The sequence below is a fragment of the Pongo abelii genome, chromosome 18 (genome assembly GCF_028885655.2).
Source record: "Pongo abelii isolate AG06213 chromosome 18, NHGRI_mPonAbe1-v2.0_pri, whole genome shotgun sequence".
Lineage (NCBI taxonomy): Eukaryota > Metazoa > Chordata > Mammalia > Primates > Hominidae > Pongo > Pongo abelii.
The window spans coordinates 62,109,944-62,134,949 of NC_072003.2; the positions used below are offsets into that span (position 1 = coordinate 62,109,944).

A 25,006-nucleotide genomic window follows, 5' to 3' on the forward strand; every position below is an offset into this window, starting at 1 on the left:
GTTCTGACTTACGGCATTCTTTCTTTCTTTCTTTTTCTTTTTTTTCAGATGGAGTCTTGCCCTGTTGCCCAGGCTGGAGTGCAGTGGTGCAATCTCAGCTTACTGCAACCTCCGCCTCCAGGGTTTGAGCAATTCTCCTGCCTCAGCCTACCGAGTAGCTGGGATTGCAGGTGCTCGCCACCATGTCCGGGTAATTTTTGTATTTTTAATAGAGACGGGATTTCACCATGTTGACTAGGCTGGTCTCGAACTTCTGATCTGAGGTGATCCACCGTCATTGGCCTCCCAATGCTGGGACTACAGGCGTGAGCCACCGTGCCCAGCTGTCATTCTTCTTTCTATTGAACCAAAGTCAGTATTTCTATAAAATATTGAAAAAAAAAACCTGAATAATATATAAATATTGACATAGATTATCTATCTCCAATAACAATAATGGTAGTTTTTTTTTTTAAACTATAAGAGCTGAGTCTACTTACCATGTAGTCTGTATTCTCAGATTTCCACTCCTCTACTATTCATTGACTTTGACTGTTCCATTGCAGTTTTTTCCCCAACATTTCCTCCAGTGATGCAAATATTCCTGTTAAGGACATCACTGTGATATTTTAGTTTACCCCTTAAAGTGAGATGCTCTGAAACCAATAAAATTGCAACTGCACATTTAAGTTTGAGTCCAGGATCTGTTGAATTCTTTTGCTTAATAGCCCAATAACTTTTCCGGTTCCAAGATTCTGTGATTCTATAAGACCAGTAGTGTCACTTTAGTGCCCCCTTGACATGGTTTCATTCTCAACATGGAACGCTCATTACTCCATGTTATGTAAACATAACACCATGTCAGAAAACATCAGTTGTTGCCTTTCCACAGATAACGGATAACAGCTGTTTGTCTGACAACATAGATGAGTTAGTGCCCTGTGTGACTTCAGAGCCCTAAAACAGCTTTTTGTCTTCAGCATAAAGATGACGCTTCACTCTTTGAAGACTCAGATTACAACATTTCATAAGGTGAAGATAGTCAGACTTCAGAAACATTGTATTTTCCTTTCCTGGCCTGTTGTGTCAAAACCATGTGGTAATTTGCTTCTCTATGCTGTTGTGAAAGGTTATTTCTTGAGTTAGCTTCAGAGAGTTTCTATGTGGTCAATTATTTTTGTTTTCTATTTAACTCTCAGGCTGTACATGTTTCTTATCTTTTTATGGCTGCATAATGCTTCTGATTCATCTACCAAAACTTTAGCATATGATAGGAACATGTTCTCTCATAACATGTTAATAGGGTCAGATAAATATTGGCTGAATAATTTTCTTTTGTATGATAATTACAGAAAAAATCCTGGCTCATCAGTCTTTATCCATTTTCAGGAAGACTGTCCCACAAAGTTCTGTGCTTAAAGATTAAAATAAAGACCTACTGTTTTTATTTGCAGAGAAAATAAAGCTTGGAGAATTTGTTTAACTGACACACTAGAGAGAGATACATCAACATCAATAACAACAAAAGAAAATGTAGACATCAACATCTATTAAAATCCATTTTAATAAAAAACTATCTTTACAAGGGTTTTTCTTTTACTTATTTTCCACTCTTACTTCATACAGGATCATTTTCAACAGCCAATTACACTATGCATGCAATTATTTCATGCTTTTATGTTTTTGCCTCACTCATTCCCATTGCCTAGAATGTCCTTCTCATTTTGCCAAACGAAGTCTAGCTGCCTTTTAGAACTTTCTCTAATATCCCCTTTTTTCACTGAACCTCAAAACATATGAATAAATTTATAAATATGTGTAACTTCTATAAACAAGTATATATGTCTTCTGTGTTCCTCTGAGCAACACAGGTGAGCAAACTGTGTTGCTCAGGGGTCAAATGTGTTACGCTAACCAAGGATACAGTACTGACCAGGAGATATTCAGGCTTTGCTCTTAAGACCTTATGCTGTGATGAAGGAGACAGATCAAGAAGCAAGCAAAGAAAAATGAATCAAACAATTGCAAATTGTGGTATTTAAAAAGAAGTTTAAAAGACTAATATAGATCATAAAAGAGAGAATGAATTTTTGGAAGCACAGTGATAAACATTAACATTAAGACACAGCGAGTAGCCAGATGAAGGGGGGCATGGTTCATGGTAGTGGTGGAGATCATCCAGGTGGAGAAAAGAGCTTCACATGTTAAAGAAACTGGAACAAGAATGGGTATAGTGTGAGCAGCATAAGCAAAGAATAGTGAGGCGGGATGAGTTTAGAGGCCTAGGCAGGCTCATTCAGAGCCTTTTGATGGGCAAACATTTTGTTTCACTATTTTGGGGGTAGTTACTAAAACCTTTAAAGTATGCCTCACTTTGTTTTGATATAAAATTAATATAAAGTGGTCAGATCTTCAGCATCCAGCTAGATTAGTTTTGGAGGTTGTAAACTATTGGTACCACTATCTAAAACAAAATATAGATTACACTCATTGTATGATTAGAAAGTTAACCCTTCCAGAACATTCCCTTGGACTTGTTTCCAGTCAATTTTCCCCTTGTCCGCTAACTTCCATCTCCCTCATAGCAACCACAATTCTGATTTTTCTTATTACTAGTTTTGTTTCATTTGGATTTCAATGAAATAGAATCATACAATGAGTGTAATCTAATTTTTACAAGTTAAAAATATCACACTTGTGTACAGAAAGGTGCAACTTTACTAAGTAAAATTTAGGGTATACCATTCAGAACACAACTTCAACTGTTCAGATGTATAATTGTGTACACATATCTACACACATGGCACACTAAATTAACATGGTAGTCAACAGAACTGTACAGATTTGAGATCACTTGTATGAAAGTTTCTGAAACTTGCTCATGTATCATATGGAGTGTTTGAAAGAAAGGGAGGAACTTTAATGTCTCCATTGATATTCTGCATGGAAAACTGAGATTATAGAAGGCGGGTCACAGTAGTGCAAATCAAAAGATAAATTCTGGAAAGTTGTGTTTGAGATACATATGGGATGATTCCAGGGCTATAGAAAGTTTAGATATAAAAATATCACCAAGAATTCTTGCCTAAATGTATAAATCTAGTAGTGATTAGTATAAGAATAGTGATTAATTCCTTGGGAACTGTTAGGTTGGTGTAAAAGTAATTGCTGTTTTGCCATTACTTTCAATTGGCAAGAAATGCAATTACTTTTGCACCAAACTAGTAATAACTTTATTGGGAGCAGGTGGTGGCAGGAGTATAATAAAGTGACTATGACCAAACCCTGAGGAAATCCAATTTACAGCAACCACAATTTACAGATTTGAGATTGAGGGGAAGACATCACAGGAAAATAATGGGGGAAAAACCATAAAATTAAAAAAAAAAACCATCAGCAGAGTGGTATGTTTCAGTCCAAATAGAATATTTCAAATTGAAAAGACTACCTTATTTTTTTGAGAGCTAATGAAAAGTCCATTATGATGAGAACAGAGAAAGCCATTCTTTCGCCAGTGTGGAAGGCATGAATGACTTTGATGAGTACAGCTTCAGTGGAATAGTATAACCAAAACTGAATCAGAATGGGCTGAAGAGTGAGAGGGATATAAGCAGATGAAGATAGCTTGTGTAGACAATAGTTTTGAGAAAATGGACCAGGACAGAGAGCAGAGAAGATTCATGGCTGAAACGATGTCACAGATTTAACTTCTGGATTGTACTTAACCAGTGAGTAGATGATTGGTGGTCTGAACATATAAAACAGAATGGATAAGAAACCAGAAGGGTAAAAATGTGTTTTTTTGGAAAATACTTGCCATCTATTTTGATCAGAGAATAGACATGTGGTTGGTAGTGAATGGAAATAAGGCAAAAAAGACGATAAGTTTGTACTTGGCAACACTATAGAAAGCAATATATGTGTATGTGTGTGTGTATGTGTGTGTGTATACATAAAATATCTGTTATACTAATTGCTGATATATATCATATATACTAATATATGTACTGATTGCTGATACATATATATATGTCACACATAAATATCTGTTACACTAATTGCTGATACTTACATATATATCAGCAATTAGTGTAACAGATTAGATGTGCCTGTGGCCCTCTCCCTTGAAAAGCACATCTCTCCTTTAAAATGTTCATATTTGGTTCTTTGTGAGTTTCTATTCCAGGGAATCTGTTCTTCTCTGTCCTTTTTCTTATTATATACTCTAGGTTTCCTGTATAACTGATCTGAATAAAATCCTGCTGAAAGAACAGATTGCAAATGCCACCTTTAGCAGCACCAAACTCGCTAAGATTTGCAAAATTTCTATTTTCTGGTGACCAGCCAGAATGTATTTTATAAGTCTCCATCTTGATGAACAACAACTAATTTCTACTTCCCTTAGAAGAACAATTCTGTTCCTGTGGGCAGATATTAGAGCCAACATTGAGGGGAGCCCGGTATCTCAGAAGAAAAGAATTCCTTGCTAATTGTGGACGTCTTTGCCAGAATAGCACTGTGCGATTGTGATAGGGGCCACAGAAATAAGAAAGCAAGGCTTTGTAATTTCCTAAACTTCAGGATTGAGCTACATCAGAGATTAAGGAAATTGCAGTAAATTTTATCAAAGTTTCTAAGCAGTGATGCGGTCAAGAGTTAATAAGTTCATAGACTTGAGTTTTTGGTATGGCTAAATTTAATTATATGGTACATACAAGCATTCAGTTTTATGAAGGTGAAAATAGGATACCTTGCAATAAAATGAACATTGGCATCAAAGTGTTCAAATTTGCAGATTTAATGTGCTTCAAAATAGCTTCATTTTATCACTATTCAACTGCAAAAAAAATCAAACTCATCTAGGAATTAATATCTAATATAGAGAATGACAACGTGAAGCTTTCTTTTCTATTTCAGAAGGCATGGGAAATAAATGGGTGTAAGAATGATCATGTGAAATTTATCTGGTGACAGTTAACAGCCTCTCCCGAAGTGGTCTTTAAAATAAATAGATACACATCATTTAAGGTCTCTCTAGATTGAGAGAAGAGAGGTGCTGAATTACAAGAGAAACAACTCACTTTCCAGGCCTCTGACCTTCCTCCTCCTACCTCCCTCACATTCTAACCTGTTTCTCTAATACCTGAAGCTCCAATTTTACCATATGCTCAAATAAACACCACACAATCTTTGAAAATTGTTAAGTAGCAATCTATGTATGATCCAAAATAACATATAACAAGCATATACAATATTTAAGATGAAATTTCAAATTTTACACCAGATTGAGAGGAAATTTACTGATACATAGTTGGATGTGGCTAAGCAGAGCTCGTGAAGATTTCTTGATTATCCAGTTTTTTTCAGTCGTTGCAGGCAGCCATATCAAAGTTTCAGATCAAATCAAATTTATCTTGAAGCCTCATTGCTTCACTGAAATTAACAGGATTAACCAGATAATTGGCAAAACTTTGTTTCCTTTTGTGGGATGTGAAATGGATTCAGGTGACACTGCTCTCCCAGGTGTATATTAGACACAGCTGGGATGCCATTTGTGGTCCTCATTACCTTGTTATGTGGGTTACAGAAGCAGAATCTTTTCTGAGGAAGCATGGCATCGTTTTAAAGAACATATTTGTATCAGACTGTTTGGGGTTCCACCACTTATTGTAAGTCCTTGTGCAAGATTCATAAGCCCTTTGGTCTTAGTTTCCTCATCTCAAAAATAAGAGGAAATAATTGTGCAAACCTAATAGGACTGCTGTGACAGTAAAAGGTATCATTATTTGTAAACCATGTGGCATAATGTTTTAGATGCAGTCAACTCCTAATGTATGTTGTTGTTGTTGATATATACTCCTTGTTACTATTGCATTAATATTAATACACCTGGGAATTCTAAGCTTTGTCACAGATTCTCAAGTTCCCCACTAATGATGGATGAATGATTCGGGGGCACCCAAAGCATAAACCAGTGGACTGACTATTTTGTTGAGTGGCCATTGGCTAATTCAGAAGAGTAAGTTAATAATTTTAAAATGAAATTAAATATTTATTAACATTATGTAACTTGGGCAATTCATTAAGTATTTTTTTCTTATTAAAAAAGTTGTACATGTCCAGTTAGCACTTTAGAAAAGGTAGATAAAACCTATTCCATATTTTACCAGTTTGGGTTGGGATAGATAATAGTCTCAGTCTCTCTCTCTCTCTCTCTCTCTCTCTCTCTCTCTCTCTCTCTCTCCCTCTCTCCCCCTCTCCCCCTCTCCCCCTCTCCCCCTCTCCCCCTCTCCCCCTCTCCCCCTCTCCCCCTCTCCCCCTCTCCCCCTCCCCCCCTCCCCCCCCCTCCCCCTCTCTCTCCCTCTCTCTCCCTCTCCACACACACACTTAAGCTTAACAATATATTATGGACATCTTCCCCATCATTATACATTTCACTCTTGAACAACACAGAAGTTAGGGGCACCAATCCCCCATGCAGTTGAAAATCTATGTATGATTTTTGACTCCCCCAAAACTTAACTATTAATAGCCTACCATTGACCAGAACCCTTACCAATAACAGTCAATTAACAAATATTTTGTATGTCATATGTATTATGTACTGTATTTTTATAATAAGCTGGAGAATATAAAATGTTATTAAGGAAATCAAAAGTAAGAGAAAATATATTTACTATTCTTTTAGTGGAAATAGATAATCATAAGTCTTCATCCTTATTGTCTTCACATTGAGTAGGCCAAGTAGGAAGAAAAGGCAGGTTTTTGTTTTGTTTTGTTTTGTTTTTTTTTTTTTTTTTTTTTTTGCTGTCTTACGGGTGGCAAGAGGGAGGAGAAAGTCTGCATGTAAGTGGACTCACACATGCAGTTCAAACCTGAGTTCAAAACACAGTTCAAACCTGAGTTGCCCAGAAGTCAACTGTAAGCATACACACACAAACACACACACAAATACATACACACATAAACTTATCAATATATTATGGACATCTTTCTGATCATTGTATATTCTTCTATTATAGATGTTTAATTTTTAATAGATAACAGAAATAAATATAGCAATTTTGACAGGAAACAATGTGAAGCACTATGTTGAAAAAAAAAATCGTTGTCAGCTTTCTACCATTTTATTTTCAGCCTAGAGAGATCAAAGAACTCATAATATACCTTGGCCAGGACCACTCCATGAGCATCTTCTATCCCTTTGTGTTTATTCCTGCTTTAAGTGTTTGACAGAGAGGCACATGTCTCTCTGATGTTGACTCTTTCAAGAAACACACCCATTCCTTCAATTAATTTATGAGTTATTCAGGACCTTGTAACAATCTGTTAATGCTAGATCTTGATTTTTACTTATATGTTTATCACCTTCCCATTCAAATTAATGTTCACTTTCAAGCCATAAAGGTAAAAAATCTCATGGCTTTCTGACTTATTGAAGATGAAAGGCCATATATATGAACTATCTATGGAGGTGGTGTTTTCTTGCTAGCAACACTTAGTATCTCTGCCTTATCCATCCCTTCTCTGACTTTGGCTTAAGGATAATCCTTTTTCCTCCTCTTGGAGATTCTACTTTGTTACCTCTGCTTTTTCTGATGCATCCAGTAAGACCCCCACAGATTAGAAACCAAACTGTGTTTTTTTTTTTTCGGCACAAATCTATTCATTTGTTTTTCACAATTGAGGAAATATGAATATACAATATCCACACTATGTAAGCAAGTTTCAAATATGCCTACATGTGTATCTGAAATGGATCTGGAAAGCAAACTGGGCAATGCTGAAAGAGAATCTTAAATTTTTCTGTTTCTACTGAGGATTAATGAACACATATTTGACGAATATTTGACCACAATTGCTATATCATATCGAGATTTTGCAGGATACTTTAATAATAATCAAGAAGTGTTACAGGATTTTTTTTCCTCTTTAGAATCGTTCCCTTTATATTTTGAATATAAGGCTTGAAATTTTCCTTGTAGTAATGCAAAATATTTAGACTTTTAAAAATTTGCCTTTAATTTGAGAAATGTAAATCTGAAATTCTAGGTGTTCCTGAATTGTGATGTTATTGACAATATAGTTATTCTAATTCCAATGGTCAATTGAAGTTAAAACCTAGGAAATAAAAAAATAAGCTGAATTTATGTCCTCTGGATGGTAAATAGTCTTTGATATATTTCATAAAGAGAAGAATTTACAGTACTGAAGAACATACTGCACATAATATAGAACTATCTGTTGCTTTCATAGTTTAGAAATTCGGGGCTCAGGGAAGTCCAGTGATTTGCCAAATATTACTCCACCTTTTAAACCACAGCTGATTTTCAGTTCTGTTTTCTACTATGTGTCTATGGGGTTTTTATTTGTCTCCATCCTATGATTGAACTAGTATTTGTTAATAGTTAATATTTAAGTAAAAACTCAACATCTATGTGGGTCTAGAGGGGAATTAAGGAGTTGCTGTCATTGGTGTCAACATTTTAGTGGAGCAGGACATTCTTGGCATTGTCCCAGATCAGTTCAAGCGCTCCGGCTTGTTCCATGTGGTCCTTCTTTGGACAGGTAAACATCTCTGTTCCACCCCGCCTGCGTCATCTTATCTTATCAGATTGTCATGAGGTTGTCACGAGGTGGCTTAATAGCTCAGTAGAGGTATGAGGCTGGGGGTTCAAGAAGTAGGAAAAGAAAAAATATACAGCTGCTGATACAGTAGTATCCCTGCATACCTACTATAATATAATAGCTATCATGCTAAAGACAAAACATACCACATGCTAGAAAATATATGGAGCAACAGAAACTCTTATGCACTGCTTTCAGGAGGCGGAGTGGGTAGCTGTATATATAACTGGTATAACTACTTTAGAAGGGCATTTGGCAATATCTACCAAAGGTAAACATTTCCATCTTATAGGACTTTTAAATGCAGCCATAGGGTTAAAGCCAAAATAAATGGCAGAAAAAACAAAGTACTGAAACATTAACAACAGAAATAAAAAGAACAGGCCTAACCTAAACACTAATAACATACCTTCAAAAGTGAAGTGTATCATTAGTTTGTGATACATTCACGCACTGAATTGCTATACAGCAATGATAATCAAAAGTCTGTGACACACAATATATACAAATTTCGAAACAATGTTGAGCAAAATAGACCAGACAAAAGAGCATATCATAGGTTTCACTTACATAAAGTTCAAACACACACATTTATCTATGACACTAGAAATCAGTACAGTGATTATCGTTGGTGACAGTGGAATGGATAATAAATGGAGGTGACATGAACCGTCTGAAGGCAGGTAATTGTCTTTTAGTTAAATTGGAGTGCTGATTAAAAGGTGCATTTCCTTTGAAAATTCACTGAATGATTACATTATGACTTCTGCATTTTATTTTTTTTATTTGGGAAAGTATTTTTTAAATGTCTTCACACTTTATTTAAAAGCTAAGTGACTGTTTAAAGCAACAATAATAACTATGGATTGTGTGGTTAATAAAATTTCTAACAAAAACATAACAGTGCAGCTATGCTTATTCTCTATGCTTATTTGGACAACATTAGCTCTATTTGTACTACACGAAGAAGTATTCGTTAATCTATTTATTTTCCATTTCTATATTTCATTCCCTGGATTTAAAGTTACAATTCACTCTTTTAACTGATTTCTGATTATATATATATTTTCCTCTGGCATCCAGGTTTTTTTTTTTTTTTTGGTACGTCTATCGGCTGTTCAGACCTCTCTCCTACCAGGTCTCTGGCCTTCCAGGCAGGCAGCCTATTTCTTCATTTTCCCACCCACTGCCAATCAGTTCACCATCAATTCTCCCGCTTTCCATTGTCATGGCAGAGTGCTGTTGGCAGCCTTCAATGCTTCTCCCTGGGGTTTGCAATCTCATTCCTGCGATGGCCTCAGGGCCTGCCAGGCCTGGGTCATTTCCAGCGCCTCTCCTGTGAGAGGTTCCCTCCCCCAGCATTGTCCGGAGGGTTTGTATTATTACGATTATGGGTAATGGGCTTTCCATCCTTCAGCTGTCAAAAGCTCTCTCCGCACTTTATCCCCGCTGTCTTTTAATTTTCACTTTTTAACTGAAAGCAAAAAGAAACAAACGAGGTTTATAATCACCTCAATTTAACATTTGGAATGACAAAAAAAAAAAAGAAAAATAAATTGGCAGTATCTGAGTGCTTTTGAAAGCCTCAGCTGCCTGTTGGCTTTTCCTGTTTTGTTCTGTTTTCCTCTTTACCCCCTTCCTCATACCACCCTCCTCTTTCCCCCTTCCTGGAGTCTGAGAACTGTCCACGTGATGATAGCTTTCAATACCACTCACCAGAGTCATTTAACCACGGGTTTTAACCTCTGGTTTGTAGCAGCTTGGTGCACCATTAAATCAGTAGTCTTGTTGCAGCACCAGAAAGAGTTGAAGAGCTATTAAATTCAAAATAATTGTTTTGGAAATGGTGATTGCATGCTGTACCCACTGGTTTAGTCATAGTTAAGAGAGCACTAATCTGTTTTTCCCCTGCAACCAAGTGTTTTGCAAAACTTCATAGCTTGGCATATTCCATTACCGAGACCCCTAGATAAGAGTTTCCTGTAAGAAAATTTATAATGTGTTCCTTGTACTTTAATCATGAAATATAAATTTAAATGCACATGGAAATGGACCCTTAAAACTGGACCTGAGTGTCCATTTTGCCTTCAGCTAACTATCCAAGATTCCTTTTAAAGCAAAATGCCTTGACTCAGTGGCTAGAATTTTGGTGAGGGGCAATTTTAAGAACTAGATAACGATTATGGCAGGCAGCTTCTAATATGGCCCCAGTGACTTCCAGTTCTCAGAATTCACAACGTGGTGCATGCTGTTCACTTGAATATGGATTGGACCTAATGAATTGCTTCTAATAAATAGAATACCAAAAAAAAATGATGGAATGTCACTTCTGAAATTAAGTTACCAAGAGACTGTGGCTTTTTTTCCTGGGCATCCACTCTTGCTTGCTTGCTCTGAGGGAAGCCAGCTGCCATGTCGTAAACTTCCATATGGAGAGTTCCACATGATGAGGAGCTGAGGGTATCCCGGGAGTTTACAGCTAACCAGGAAGTGAGGCCTCACTGTAATTGCCCTTGAGGAACTGAATACTGTCAACAATAATATACACAAGCTTGGAAGTGTATGTGTCCCAGTAAAGCCCTGAGATAACTGTAGCCCAGCCAGACATTTTGATTGTAGCCCATCTAACACACCTCCACTGGTGGACTCAGCTAAACCACACCCAGATTCCTAATCCACAGAAGCTATGAGATCATATGTTCATTGTGTTAAGCCACTAAGTTCCAAGATGTTTGTTATATATTAATAGATAACCATTACAATGATAGTAATAAAAATTATTACCATTGTTTACATTGTTTCTTATGGTTTAACATTCTTTTAAAATATATTACTACATCTTCAAAACAAAGATATACAATAGGTATTATCGTTTCCACTTATTTCTTTTTTTTTTTTAGGTAAGAAACTGAGGCTCGGAAATATTAAGCAGGTTACCAGTGTTCACTTAGATTGTGAAGTGGCAGAGTTTGTGTCAGAACCCTAAATGATAACTCTAAACCTTGTGTTCTTCCAAAAGAAAAGTGCTTTGTAAACTGTACAGTTTATTATAAACGGGAGTTTAAAATGCCAAAGATTAGACATTAACACTTCTACCAACAGGGCTTCGTGTTTAGAATGTAATAATCTGAAACCTTTGATAATGCAGATTTCTTAGAGGAAGCGCTACCATTTTAATCCCGTGAATTCCTGGCATCTCAACATTAAGGCAAGAAGAGTTCACATGAAGGGAAGAGGGAGAGAAAGAATTTGAAGTCTTAGCTTACCAAATAAGGATGAAGAGCAAATAAAGATTCAAAAGGTTTGTGAAAACCATGAGATGTCTCACAAATTAAAGATGGGTGACATTTCCAAACATTTCCTAATAATGAATCCATTTAAATTATGCTGTAAATATTTTAAAATAATAATATGAATTAATAAATGACTAGAATGTACTGCTGAAAGAAAGACGTGGTGATAATGTTTTTCATAAAGTACTGGAAATTGTCTCTCTCTCTGTCACACACACACTTATAGGATACCCAGGACATAGTAGATATTAAAATAAATTATTGAAGCTGAACCTGAAATGTTTATTTCAGAAGGTTATATATTTGTAATGAACCATAGGAATGTGTTGCATTACTTTTTGTTCAAAATGGCTTGTGTTGCTCAAAATAATGCATTACATAGATGTAGATTTAATAATCACCATAGCAACCAAAATGTAAATCTTCCTTTGTATAGCCTCGCCATGTATTATTTTAAATACATTTAATCTTTAGAACCCACAGAGAGTTGATAGCTTGAGTCTTTGTCTTTTATTCACTCTTAAGACTAATTTAAGAAGAGATATTATTTCTTTAGAGATGGAGATTGGGACTTAGATCAGTTTTCTATTGCTGCTGTAACAAATTACCACAAACTTAGTGGCTTTAAAAAACAAAAATTTATTATCTTGCTGTTGAGAAGGTCAGAAGTCTAAAAAGGGTCAACAGGGTTGCCTTCCTTCTAGAGGCTCCGCTGAGGAATTGTTTTCCTTGACTTTTTCAGCTTCTAGAGGCCACCTGCTTTCCCTGGCCCTTCATCCCTTTCTAAATCTTCAAAGCCAGCCCAATAGCATGTTAAAATTTCTACCTCTCTGGTTTCTGTTTCTATCGTCATATTTCCTACTCTGAGCCTCCGCTTATAAGGACTCTGATATGGTTTGGCTGTGTGTCCCCACCCAAATCTCATCTCAAATTATTATCCCCATGTGCAGAGGGAGGGAGGTGATTGGATCCCTACGCTGTTTTCATGAAGGTGAGTGAATTCTCATGAGATCTGATGGTTTTCAAAGCGGCAGTTTTTTACCCTGTGCTCTCACTTCTCTTTTTTGCTGCTTTGTGAGGAAGCTGCCTGCTTCGCCTTCCACCATGATTCTAAGTTTCCTGAGGTTTCCCCAGCCACGTGGAACTGAGTCAATTAAACCTCTTTTCTTTATAAATCACCCAGTCTCCAGTAGTATCTTATCAGTGTGAGCACGGACTAATCCAGACTCCTTTGATCACATTAGGCCCACAAGAATAATCTAAAATAGTCTTCCTATCTCAAAATCTCTTAACTTAATCATATCTGTAAAGTCCCTTTTGGAATGTAAGGTACCATGTACACAGGTTCCAGGAATTAGGATGTGGATGTCTTTGGGGGCCATTGTTCTCTTTCCATGGAAACTACTTTGGTTTAGAGAGAGAACTAAGAAAAATGATTCTCTTGAGAAGTGTCTGTTCATATCCTTTGCCCACTTTTTGATGGGGTTGTTTGATTTTTTCTTGTAAATTTGTTTAAGTTATTTGTAGATTCTGGATATTAGCCCTTTTTGTCAAAATCCTAATGTAAGAACCCATGAAGAAAGAAAACAAAGGCTAATGTTTTTGTCTGACTCCTTGTTCACTATAGTGGCAGGGGGCTTACTGATGCTCTGGTTCAAACATGCCTGACTGGCTCATTCATAAATTCACATTCTCACATACTCAGTGTTACACACTGTCATCTTCTGTTCAAAGAAAATAACAAAATGAGTATGAAATTATTATTTCTGTCATCTACAATTCCTCCAGCACTATTCTGTACTCAGTAAATAGTAGTATTCAGTACTCAGCATCTGATGTTGGGAATATTTTCTGACAGAGTTGTTTGAGTGCTCTAATAATCCTCAAAAAGCTTGGCCACCTTTGTCTTGAACTGATATTGTGTGGCCTATTTGACTTTAAACAATAACTTGAGAGAGATAGGAGACTGAAAAAGATGTAACTGATTTGTGTTACATACAGAAAGACAAAGAAGGAGAGGACCCACAGGTTATATATTTACTTCTCGTAAGGTTGGGAAATCCAGTTTCCTGATGGGGAAAAAATTAAGTACTATTAGAAGAATCAAACTTAAAACTTCATATTTTGGACTCTGATTTGTTTCTACCTTATAGCTCTGGGTAAAAATAACTTACGGTAAATAACAAAAAAAAGTCTACTTGTAAGCTTCATTTTTATCCCTCACAAAAATAATGATCTAATGAGTTAAGAGATTACCTGGAGAATTCAGAATTTATTGACAGTCTGTTCTAATAAAGGTGATAGTAAACTCTTTTAAAAAGAGACCACAAAAAAGTTTTAAAAAGAAACTTAAAAATAATAGCCGATGGTTTCCCTGAATGATCTCATTTTTATCAATAAAAGTTTAACATCTGCTAACAAGAATATAATATTCAAGATACAAAAAAAGACCCAGAAAATTATTATTACTCTCTCTTTGATGTTTTACAACTAAGTAGGGAAAGTCAGAAAATCTAAGGGGGTTCCAAGTTCTGCCATTTACCTACATATATCTATAAGTAGGTTAATTAATATCTTGAAGTGTTGAGGTTTTATGTTTTTTTAATCCATGCTGAAATTTACAGTTTCACTAGGAAATGCAGTGATTCACTCAGATTAGTTCCTTGGAGTGCTTTTGGCCAGGATTCATGCTGTTTAAAAACAACAACATAAAAAGTACCCATTCTGCTTTATTTTAAATTTAAATCAGAGAATAATACTAGTTTGATTATAGAATAGTCTCCAAGTCCCAAAAAAGAACCATTTTCTTGTATTTGAAATTAATTTTTATAGTTATTTAATCAAAAGGCCTATTGAATTCCAATGATGTGACTAACCCCCTGCGAAGTACCGTAGGGGGCTGTAAAGAGTGGTATGTGGGCCTGATTTCAGAGAACAGCAACAGGGAAAATACACCAAATATTCTCCAGAAATATACAACCTGCTTAAGAGAAAATTATGGATTTCTGATTCGGTCACTTCTTAAATGCAGTAAAATTAGCAGCCTTCTCATTGTTTCCCCAACATGTCTAAGCAATTTCTACCTAAATCATTTCTTCAACCAAGTACTAGTGAAAAGAAGCTGCTTTCAACTCAGAAAATTCTTAAGTATCACTTTTCTGGTTAATTCCTTCTTAGTATTTATCATAACTTACATGTTTTATTTGTAGCTCTTACTTTGTGCTGGACATTTTTGTAATTACAAATGTTAGCTCATTTAATTTTTTTATTATTCCTTTATGTATAATTTTAATTTGTGTTTATTTGCCATGTTCCCACCACAACCTCTAATAAGTTCTAAAAACATAGAGAAATCATGTCTGCATTGAGTGTTTTGAGTGAGACCTAAGGGAGATTTTGGAGAAAAGTGAAACTATTACATGTTTAATTGTCTGATCTTTCTAAATCAACTCAGTGAGGGTAGTGCCCGTAAATCCTCTGCATTACTTCTCCAGCATCTAATATGGTATCTGGCACAGTATCTAGCAGTTAAATATATGTTTCTTAAATAAGTGATAAAGCAAATGGATTTTTAATATATTTAACGTATGTATTGCAGAGATACAGGATTATGTTTAAAAATAATAAATCACAAACTACATAATGATACATTGGTTATCCTTTTAAATAGTTTTACATTAATATTCATACAACAGGTGGTCACTAAATGTATTGTTGAACTGGGTGAACATCAGAAACGTGATCTTTAGGCATGAGGTACTTGCAATCTGGTTGAAATATAGATCCTATTCTATCCCACTGCAGTGGATATCATGATATACTGCCTAGCTACTTCTTCAAAAATTAAGGATTTATTCACCCAGTTGAAGTGTGTGTTGCTGCCAACAGACAGCCTTCAGCTTTCCACCATCTTTAAGGATTGCCTCAGGTAAGCCTCATCTCTACAAAGGTTCCAGTTCTTCCCAGGTCAGTCCTCCTACACTGACTGGCCCATATGGCCACAAGAAACTGGCCTTTTTGTCAGTTCTTGGGCAACACTGAAGTGTTATCCCGGCGTCAGACCTTCTCCTGGAGACGGTGACTTCTGTTGAACCTGAATCCTAGTCTGTCTTCTCTCTGGCCAATCCTGTGTTATTTTCCCCCATTTTACAGGGAGGTGACTCCAAGAATGTTTTCTAACAGTATCTGAGAAAATAATTTTCATACTAGAGTTTGCTTTTGGGGAACTCAAACTACATTTGTTGCTGCCAGGGAATTTGGAGGAAGTAGGATCTAGCATGGAACTTTCCAGCTGGGTCACTTGCCAGCCAGCTGGCATTTAAGGGACCCGTCACTGGCCGTTGGAGGAGCAGATTGTTTCTGGTAGAAGGGATCAATGCAATTGTCAAAACTTTTACCCACATTGAATTGGAATATTATACTGGTTTAAGCAAATGTATTAGCTCTTGAAATGTTTACAAAGGTTTGAACTATGGGAAAACTAGTAACTATAAAAACAGTAGAATTGTTCATTTTGATTGCTAATCTTGATTGCTTTGGAAAAGGAAACAAAAACAACTTTGGGAGAATGATTAAGCAGTGATTAGAGGCTGTTTGGAACAATAATAGCATGCGGTTAGAATGTACATGAATATGAATAATGTACAGAAAATCAAGGACAAGAACTCTTGGGATGGAATCATGTGGACCAATGAAAGATTGTAGACATAAAGTGTGAAGATCTTCAAATCATGTTTAACACCCACCAAAATGATCTATTATAGAAAAATCACAAAGCAACTTGGTGAAATCTTTTTATACTTTTATGTGCAAGTTTACCTTGACAATAAGGCCTCTGCTATCACCACTCTCTTAGAAAATGTTTAATCCACCAATGGAAAATCCCTAGTATCACTTCAAGTCAAGGACTCCACTTGATAGAAAAAGTGGTATGAGGCCTTTACCATGTATGAGTTCCACAGGTCACATGATGTTCCACACTGCTCAGAAGCTACCAATTGCCAGACTAATAGAATGATGGAATAGCCAGTTTAATGCACAAATGAGGCACCAATTTGGGGATGACATCTTGAGAATATGGAGAGTCATCCTCCAGGATATGGTGTACGCTTTGGAGCATAGGTTCAGGAACCCAGGCGTGGCTCGGCTAATCATCACTTCCACTTATCAGAAATACAATATCTGACTTATTCTTGAAATGTGGGACTCTAAAATTAAGGTTCCTAGTTTTTAAGGTGGGAATGCTTCCACTGGGAACACAGAGTCCTATGGAAATACAAACTACAGCTTCCGCTTTGGTACTTCAGATTTCATGAAAGAGACTAGCACTCAAGAAGCAGAACGACGATCTTTACAGGGGTAATTAGTCCTATTAATGAAAAGAAGTCAGGGCTGCTGTTGATGGTGGAATTGCCAAAATGAGGGCAGAATGAAGGAATTTGGCACACACAAGTGATTCACTTGGGTGCCTCTTTGTACTCCCTTGCCTGATTTTGTTAGTAATTGGACAAGTTCAATAACTTCTGCTTACAATGGATATGGTAAACATGAGCTTAAATCTCTCAAGCATACGGATCTGGGTTATGTCATTGGGGGAATCTGCTATGCCAGGTGGGGTACTAGCTGAGTGTGGAAGGAGTGTAGAATGGCATCAAAGGTGAGAGAATAGTAGTTGCAACTCTGACAGCAGCTGTTGAGGAGGGAATTAGAGTTCATTCTACTAGCCTCCCTCATACGTTTTCCTGGGAATCCTGGGGCATCTGCTTCTAGAACTCAATTGAAAAGAGTCCCCTCCCTCATGGATATACTTCTATTTGACCATTACTTACCTGAGGATTAATCAATGTAAAAGCATTAATAACTTGCCCTCTTGAGCCAACTTGGGACAATTCTGAGGGAGTCATCTCAGCTTCAAAGCTCCTCATATGATTGTCCGAGGCCTTTGTTGAGATTGCATAACTTCTTCCACTGCCCAATTCTGCTTTCTTCTATTCTCTTCTACACATGGTCACCCCCAAGAGCACTCTCTTATGAACCTCCAGTTCCTGGGGAACTCAATCTACGACATTCCTTTTCCATCAGAAAAATTACCCATCCTCATCCCTCCACAGAGGCCATGTTTTGTTTGTTTGTTTGTTTTTTTGAGACAGAGTCTCGCTTTGTCACCCAGGCTGGAGTGCAGTGGCACAATCTCAGCTCACTGCAACCTCCACCCTGCAGGTTCAAGCGATTCTCTTGCCTCAGCCTCCAGAGTAGCTGGAACTACAGGCTCATGCCACCAAGCCCAGATAATTTTTTTGAATTTTTAGTAGAGACAGGGTTTCACCATGTTGGCCAGGATGGTCTCGATCTCTTGACCTCGTGATCTGCCCGCCTCGTCCTCCAAAAGTGCTGGGATTACAGGTGTATGCCACTGCGCCTGGCCCACACAGGCCATATTTTTAAAACTCAGTGTCTTTGAACTCTACCAACTTTGAATTTGAATGTCTGAATCTTCCCTTCTTGTAAATGCTTCTACTCTGCTGATTGCATTAGTTATGACAGGTTTCGTGGCTCACAAAGCCAAAAAATCCTTACTATTGGGTTACTTACAGGGAAAATTTGGCAAACCCTAATTCAGATCACACCCTTTCCATATTACCATAGATGGAAGGTGGAAGCTCAACATCTCTTTTCGTTTTATTTTGTTTTATAATACTGTGAATTTTTGGGGGATTTTTACATTCTGTTTTACAGTTAAAATAATATATCATTCACTTCCTTTTTTTCAAGTGCATAACAAATGAAATTACTTCTGAAACTTACTGTGTTTTTACATAATAGTATTGGCCATCAGTGGTATCAATAGTATTATTGAAATAATATAGCAAATCACTAGTATTGATTTAACATCAACTTTTAAGAAATAAAGTGCTGTCTGTCTGTCTTGTCTTAATCCTTTTCCAAGTGAGGTGTACTTACATATGGGAAAGAGAAATAATAAAATAACCAGTGTGATTGCTTCTGAGGCATATTAGCATAAACCATCAGAAACCTGACTTTCTGTTTGCTAAACTGTTTTAGACAAGATAATTACATTAAAGTGCTTGGTATTTTCAAGTTATTGCATAATGTCATGAGTCTTAGATGATTTTGTCTGGCTGTGCTCCTGATAGCGAAATCAATGAAAATGTACTGCAGTTAAAGGGGAAGATTTTGGAAGAAGTATGTGGGAGGTCTGGGAGGAACTTCCTTTTTATCTGGACTATGGAAAGATTTTGCCAAATGTTACCAAAGGAAACAGAATGAGAAAAAATTTAGTGTTGCTCTTCTACTTACAAGAGTCAGAGGATGACATAGAACTTTTTAAAAAATGAAATTTATTGTAAGATACTTGTGGTTAAAATCGAAGACGGGAAATGGAAATCAGCTAGAAACTGAGTAACCTTTGTTTGTCTCTCTCTGTCTCTCTCATGGCATCTCATTCTGTCATCTGCTCTCTTTTCTTACCATGGTCTGGCATTTCCTTTATATTTTGGGTATCTTTTTCTACTTCGTGTCTGTTCACTTAATGGTTTCTGCTTCCTCAGGAGTGTAGCTCACAGACTCACATTCCCACAATTTCACCTAATGCCTTTTCTCTACCCATGCCTTAATTTCTGTTTAGGTGTCCAATGATCTTGCTTTTCCCCACTCATTTTTCTCATGTAAGATCTCACCGAGAATCAGATGGGCCTGGCTAATTCTGTCATGCTAGAACTCCTCCTGGGGTGTTGCTCAGTTTATTTCATGGCTCTTCTGATCCTGTCTTTTGAAATATCAAATAATACATCTGCTGAGATTGTAGGTATATCATTATAAGGTCTTTATAGAGTTTTCTCTGATTTAGGGACTATGGACAGAAAGCTATAAACATGACACACCTGGTAAGATATTTCTTGTCAGCCAATACCTTGACTTAGTTTCCCCTAAAAGCAGAACCTGAAATACAGGCTTGAATATGCACTTTTTTATTGAGGGCATGACATACAGGGAGTGAGATTAAAGGACAGGGGGAGTAACACAGAGAAGAAAGAAACGCTACATACATTTGTGTTCAGGTATTGGTCATTGCTATGGCTGACTGAAGGCTCTATCAGCTCGCATCTTCTAAGTTGCTTTTTGAAATATGTCTTAGAATAAAATGCTCTAGAGACAAAGGGGTGGATTTATTCATTGTCTCCACTTGGTCATGGATAGCCCTGTGGGCATTAGCCTCCTACACTGTGGAGTACATATGTGTAAGCAAAGAGCAGGTTCTGCAGGCGTCCCTTGCTGTGGGATCAGAAAAGACCCAGATTAGGAAGGGAGAGGTATGCAGCACAGGCCAAGATGAGCCACTGTCTGATTGCATCTGTGCAATGCTGTTAGAGAATATGGCCACAGTAAGCTTGAAATGGTACACAGGTAGGGTCCAGATCAATTGGTTAATATGTTCTATGTATAGAATAACACATATTAATCTTGATCCTTGAATAGTCATTGAGTTCTCTCTCTCTTCTTACTGCTACTATAGTTAGACCTCATCAATTCCTGCCTAGAATGTTTTAATCTGTCCTTTCTCTTACCTAGTCCCCACTTATTCACCATGTTTTTTCCAGAATAATTAAAACCTGCTAATGCCATTATTATTATTATTGCTAATGTTATTTTTCTTATAATTCTTAAATAAATACTTATTTTCTTTAGAAAACAAAGTTTACATATTTTCAAGGCACACGATGAACTTATAATGCTATCTTTGCCTCTTGTTGCTTCTTTTCCCAGAATATCCTAATCTTGTTTCAAAACATGGTGCAAATGTCATTTCCTCTCCAAAACCAGACCCCCATTCTTCCGTTATTTTTTGCATACCAGTAACATAGGCTACATTATGATAAAATCTGTCTTCATATGAGACTATACACTCCTTTTGACTAAGGCCCAGATATTATTTTTAATTTAATTTAATTTATTTATTTATTACTTTGAGACAGTCTCGCTCTGTCACCCAGGCTGGAGTGCAGTGGTGCAATCTTGGCTCACTGCAACCTCTGCTTCCCAGGATCAAACAGTTATCCTACCTCAGCCTCCCAAGTAGCTGAGATTACAGACTTGCACCATCATGCCTGGCTAATTTTTGTCTTTTTAATAGAGACAGAGTTTTGCCATGATGGCCAAGTTGTTCTCGAAATCCTGGCCTCAAGTGATGTGCCCACCTCAGCCTCCTAAAGTGTTGGGATTATAGGCACGAGCCACTGTACCTGACCCAGACATTATTTTTATATGTACCTCCAGCTTCTGGCACTATGTGTGTTTTAGAGCAGGTGTCAATAATAAGTGCTTGAATAAATAAATTAAAAGAAATTAAAATAATAAGTGTTCTTTTATTCCATGTATTTTGGATGTGACTTCTAATTTTCCATACTGTAGTAATTTCTGTATAACCAGCTTTTATGGGTTCAGATGTTAATGACTATCTTCCTTTGCTTTAGATGTTACCAAAAACTTCCTGGCAGTAAATGCAGTAGTTTGTATCTTCACAGCAAACTCTAACTACTCTAGTTTTGGGGGTGCATCATTCTGCTGAGTAAGTTGAATTGCATTTTATACACTTAAGTTTGAAAAATGCTGTTGGAGCAAATCTTAATTTGCATGTGAATCTGAATTCTTACCAAATGAAGTAACTGAGAAATATTGGTATATATGGTGATGTATTTTGTAAAAGCTAAACTCGATGGTATCACTCCAGGTCTGTATAAGAAATATTTTCAGAAATACCATTATGCTAATAAATAATAAGCTCTGCTATATATGTAATATATAAATCTATATATAAGTGTGAACACTTGAAATATGGGAATAACTATAATAGATTCTAATTACTCTGAGTAATCAATTGTCTAACAGAATATAGTTTGAATTCACCTTCATATATAGGTTTTTAATTAGAACCTTTTTCCTCTGAGTGGAAAAACAATGTCCGCTTCCATATTTACTGAGTTCTACATCACTAGAGTTGTTCCAAGAATGTGCATTAGTGAATGTGCTAACATTCCTAGTCTGACAGCCAATCTTTATGGTTTTGCACAAGTCACTTTGCTTCTTGACATCTCAGTTACTTTCTCCAAAACATGGCAAGAGTAACTTTACTAAATGAGACAAGGATGAGAAGTAATGTATATAAAAGTTCCTGAGACATCAAAGTACTCAAATATAATATAAAAATATGCTTTTAATCATTTTTATTGTTTTTACTCCTAATTATTTTTGTTCTCAGTAGTGGTACAATAGTAATAGAAGCTAAGTATTTTTTGGAAATATTTACAAGAGAATTCAAACGTCAGGTGCTTGATGGGACCATATCAGTATCCCCAGTCCCATTAATGCTTCTGATAGGTAAACCATCTAACTTCCCTTCTGCAGAGTTGCAAATTATTGAAGGACAGAGAAAGGGAAGAAGAGACTATACAATATAAATATAAGGGAAGGTGCAAAGGTTGCAAAATGTTGAGGGAACAAATGAGAACCATATCAATATTCATAAAACCCTCAGGTGAGCTTTTGTTCTATCTATTCCCAAGATTCCATGAATCTGTGATAAGAAGTTATTGAGAAAATTCCAGGAAATATATTTTTACTTTTCTTTTTACCTCAAAAGTTATTATTTATTTCTACTTGGGTAAATTCTAGAATTATCCAACATCATGAGATCTGTCCAACCAATCAAATAAAAGACGTTAGATTTCAGATAGACAGATGGCTTAGGATACAACTACTTTTAAGAGATTATTTATGTTAATTTATGCATTAGTCTTTTCCAAGGGTACACTCAAAATATCGGAGTATTACACGCAAGCTAAAATGAGATTTAAGAAAGTAAAGGCAGGGGCAGATAAGGTAAAAGAAAGGAAAATCATGAATATGCATGTTTGAAATAAATTAATCTTAAGCCTCTAAGCCTGGGTTGGAGAGGAAGCATTGCTTTTGTGACTTCCTTAAGAGCTGAGCAGGTAAGATGAGACTACATTTCCTAACAAGAGGGACAGTGTCTTGGTCATTAAAAGAGCTAATTAGGTTGTTTCATAACCTAACTGTATTCTTAAAGAACAAGCATGAACACAATCCAGTTTAGACAATATCAAAGTGCAGTTACATATCCTATTTGTAGTATGCCTAGAATAGATTCCATGATGAATCCTTGGAAATCACTCATGTTTGAGCTGTAATAGAATGGCAACTCTTCTCACAAGTTCTCTCAGAGTTCATAGTCATGTTAGGGATGCCTCACAGAGTAATTGAAGTAAATATCAGAAATTTACGCAGGACACCGACTCTAGTTAATTTTCTTTCCCAAAAAGCGTACATGCAAATGCCTTGTTTTCTTTGAGAAATCGAGCTTGAGGCAGAGTGAGATAAACTAATAAGCAGCTAAATCTCTTATTTCATTGATCCATTTCTTTCAATAATTACATCTTATCTTCAAAAGTACACAAAACAACATATGGAGTGCTCAAAATCAATAATGCTAAGGATATGAAAATAAACAGTTTGAGCTGACTTTTGTGTTTTGATGAGAGGCAAAAACTTTATTAAAGGGTAGCACCGGTGGGAATGGGATATTAGATATTAACAATACCACCATTCTTAGTCAAGTGTCTCAATATATTAGTTAAAACAGATTACATCTTATTTATAAGCATTCTCTCTCTATATATAAATACACACATATACTTGTACATATATGTGTGTTTATATACATATACAAATGTGTATATTTGCATATATTTACACAAAAATGCATCCAAATGTGTGTATTTAAAAATAAACTTTAGTTTTTCTCCTCATATGAGCTACATCATTTTCCTGTTACACAGAATTAATAAACTGAACTAGAGTCCTATCTCTGGGACTTTTCTAACCTTTCTTACACTTCACTACTCTGAAAGTAAGCAATTTACATCATCCTGAATTTGGATTCTGAAATTAATAGTTTAGAATTAATCATAAAGAGAATAAAATATCTTGAAGGTGTTTCCAAAGCTGCATAGACATACTGAAGCTCCTTAAATCAAATACAATACTAGTGAGAGGAAAAAGGAACCAAATGTATCTGTTTAACAATGAATGGTTGACACATCTTTTGGCTTTATGTTAAACCTAATGCATTGTGTCCTGATATCAAGATAAGAAGTTGGTAGATTCTTTCAAGAAAAAAGGGAGGGAAAAATAGATTTACGGCAACCAAATGTGTCTTTTATGAGATTGCAAATTGAAGAGACAGGCAAAAAAGGGTTGAGTAGTTAAGGGCATGAGATGCTCCTGGTGATGAGATTGGAGGCATTATAATGAGCACACATGGTATTTGGGGAAAGTGATGCAGGTAAATAAACACAAAGTTATCCTAGGCTCCTAATACGATGGAGAAATTCACAATGTCTATATAAAGGTTGAGTACCCAAGACGATTACAACCTTTATACACAACTGCTGCATTCAAATATGCACCCAATACATCTCTGCTTCTCTATTTTTGTCTCCATCCTAGAGGCTAGTGTTACAGAAGTGAACAAATCAAATTTATTTTTATCCTCACTAAGCATTTTTAGTAGTAAAAGACAAAAAACTGAAATAAAGTGTCAAACTATGTTATTGTAAATCTAGCTAAATATTAAAAAGTGGAAAACACAGGAATGGTGTGAATGATGACAATAAGATCTAGGTGAGATGGTTGGCAATGGTGTCTCTCAAAGGGAAGCAGCAGGTATGATTCTCAATGAACTGTGGAGAAGAGCTGGCCATTGAAACAGCAGAAGGACAAGCATTCTAAGTAAAAAGATGGGAAGTGCACAGGTCCTGAAACAGTAAAGAGTTTAGCCTGCATAGTGCATGTTGCAAGTGCCCTGTCCAGGTCTCCTTCACATGCTGGGACATTCATTTCCTAGCTCCTGTGATATTTGCTGACAATACAGTTGCTTCCTTCTCTGCGTAATTGTCCTTGGCCAAAGAGGAGACCCAAATGAGTACTTAGCTGACTCCATTGGAGCATCGCTTGGTACATGAACAAGTCCAGCAAGCATATCTGATCAGAACATGGTAACCAGCACCTCA

At 36.4% G+C, this 25,006-nt stretch overlaps 1 long non-coding RNA gene across 1 annotated transcript in view; it reads left to right on the top strand.

Annotated features, from left to right (window-relative positions):
• LOC129050827 (uncharacterized) overlaps positions 1–12,050 on the top strand; it is a 29,111-nt gene extending 17,061 nt beyond the window's left edge. The window contains exon 4 of the long non-coding RNA XR_008514654.1: positions 11,756–12,050. This is a non-coding gene — a long non-coding RNA (uncharacterized LOC129050827). The remainder of the gene's footprint in view (positions 1–11,755) is intronic.
• The last annotated feature ends 12,956 nt before the right edge of the window (positions 12,051–25,006 follow it).